Genomic DNA, 2626 nt, shown 5'->3' on the forward strand with positions numbered 1-2626 from the left:
TCCCGTTCTGGGGTCCCCCCGGTTTCGGGTCCCCCCGGTTTTGGGTCCCCCCGGTTTCGGGGTCCCCCCGGTTTCGGGGTCCCCCCGGGGGGTCCCCCCGGTTTCGGGGTCCCCCCGGTTTTTGGGGGACCGGCAGCAGCCGCAGGCTCCGGGCGTCGGCGCAGGCGCGGGAGAGCCCCCGGAGCCCCCCCGGGCGGGGGAGGACACAGAGCCGCCCCTCCCCCAGCTCCAGCTCCAGCCGCGAGCCGGGGACCCCCCCCCCGTTTTTCTTCCCCCGTTTTCGGGCCCCCCCGTTTTTGAGGTGCCATTTTGGGATCCCCCCATTTCGGGGTCCCGTTCTGGGGTCCCCCCGGTTTCGGGTCCCCCCGGTTTTGGGTCCCCCCGGTTTCGGGGTCCCCCCGGTTTCGGGGTCCCGTTCTGGGGTCCCCCCGGTTTCGGGGTCCCCCCGGTTTTTGGGGTACCGTGCAGCAGCCGCAGGCTCCGGGCGTCGGCGCAGGCGCGGGAGAGCCCCCGGAGCCCCCCCGGGCGGGGGAGGACACAGAGCCGCCCCTCCCCCAGCTCCAGCTCCAGCCGCGAGCCGGGGACCCCCCCCTGGGGACCCCAGAAACAAAATGTGACACCCGGGACCCCCCCGGGACCCCAAAAACAAAATGTGACACCCGGGACCCCAAAAATAAAATGTCACACCCGGGACCCCCCCCGGGACCCCAAAAACAAATGTCACACCCCGGGACCCCAAAAATAAAATATCACACCCTGGGACCCCCCCCGGGGACCCCAAAACCAAAATGTGACACCCCAGAACCCCCCCGGGACCCCAAAACCAAAATGTGACACCCGGGACCCCAAAAATAAATGTCACACCCCGGGACCCCCCCCGGCCCCCCCCCAGCTCCAGCTCCAGCCGCGAGCCGGGGACCCCCCCCTGGGGACCCCAGAAACAAAATGTGACACCCGGGACCCCAAAAATAAAATGTCACACCCGGGACCCCAAAAATAAATGTCACACCCCGGGACCCCCCCCGGGACCCCAAAAATAAACGTGACACAGCCTTGGACCCCCCCGGGGACACCCCTAGGGACACAGGGGGGACAAAAGGGACCCCGGGGGACCCCAAAGGGGCACAGGACAGAGCCGGGGGACACTGGGGACCCCTGGGGTGACACTGGGTGACAGCTGGGGACCCCTGGGGTGACACGGGGTGACAGCTGGGGACACCCAGGGGGACACAGGATGGCACGGGGGTGGCACAGGGGACCTGGGGTGACACTGGGTGACAATTAGGGACCCCCATGGGGACAGCCAGGGGGGCACTGGGTGATAACAGGGGACACCCAGGGGGACACACAGTGGCAGTTGGGGACCCGAGGTGACCCAGGGTGACCCACAGGGACCTGGGGCGACACACATGACACACATGACACACGTGACACACGTGACACGCGTGTCCCTGACCTCGGGGGGACAGTCGGCGGTGACGCGCCCCCAGGGCACGGTGACCAGGATGGCGCCGCCGCTCCGGGGGGGCCCGGGGGGGTCCCCGGTGTCCCCAGGGTCCTGCGGGGACCCCCCGGGGCCTTCGTCCCAGAACCCCCCCGGGACCCCAAAAATAAAATGTCACACCCGGGACCCCCCCCGGGGACACCCCTAGGGACACAGCGGGGACAAAAGGGACCCCGGGGGACCCCAAAGGGGCACAGGACAGAGCCGGGGGACACTGGGGACCCCTGGGGTGACACTGGGTGACAGCTGGGGACCCCTGGGGTGACACGGGGTGACAGCTGGGGACACCCAGGGGGACACAGGATGGCACGGGGGTGGCACAGGGGACCTGGGGTGACACTGGGTGACAATTAGGGACCCCCATGGGGACAGCCAGGGGGGCACTGGGTGATAACAGGGGACACCCAGGGGGACACACAGTGGCAGTTGGGGACCCGAGGTGACCCAGGGTGACCCACAGGGACCTGGGGCGACACACATGACACACATGACACACGTGACACACGTGACACGCGTGTCCCTGACCTCGGGGGGACAGTCGGCGGTGACGCGCCCCCAGGGCACGGTGACCAGGATGGCGCCGCCGCTCCGGGGGGGCCCGGGGGGGTCCCCGGTGTCCCCAGGGTCCTGCGGGGACCCCCCGGGGCCTTCGTCCCCCTCCTCCTCCTCCTCCTCCTCCTGCTCCTGCTCCGAGTCCGAGTCTGGGGGGGACACCGGGGGGTCAGGGGACAGCGGGGACAGCGGGGACAGCGGGGACAGCAGAGCTGGGGACGCTCGGGGACATTTGGGGACATTTGGGGACATTGGGGTCCCCCCCCCCTCACCCGTGCCCAGCCCGGAGCTGCAGGGCCGGAAGGGGGCGGAGCCTCCCGAGGGGGCGGGGTCCTCCGGAGGGGCGTGGTCTCCGCAGGGGGCGGGGCCGGGCTCGGGGGCGGGGCCGGCGGGGTCCCAGAGCAGGACTCGGGGACATTTGGGGACATTTGGGGACATTGGGGTCCCCCCCCCCTCACCCGTGCCCAGCCCGGAGCTGCAGGGCCGGAAGGGGGCGGAGCCTCCCGAGGGGGCGGGGTCCTCCGGAGGGGCGTGGTCTCCGCAGGGGGCGGGGCCGGGCTCGGGGGCGGG

The 2626-nt window shown here is 70.8% G+C and overlaps 1 long non-coding RNA gene across 1 annotated transcript; it reads right to left on the reverse strand.

Annotated features, from left to right (window-relative positions):
* Window positions 1–383: 383 nt before the first annotated feature.
* LOC120498404 lies at window positions 384–2463 on the reverse strand. The gene is made up of 3 exons (XR_005626673.1): window positions 2329–2463; window positions 2030–2205; window positions 384–591 (listed from the first exon to the last, which is right to left on the reverse strand). It is a non-coding gene; the product is annotated as an uncharacterized LOC120498404 (long non-coding RNA).
* Between the last annotated feature and the right edge of the window lie 163 nt (window positions 2464–2626).

The sequence above is a fragment of the Passer montanus genome, unplaced genomic scaffold (assembly GCF_014805655.1).
Source record: "Passer montanus isolate IOZ18808 unplaced genomic scaffold, ASM1480565v1 scaffold1484, whole genome shotgun sequence".
NCBI classification, from domain to species: Eukaryota; Metazoa; Chordata; class Aves; order Passeriformes; family Passeridae; genus Passer; species Passer montanus.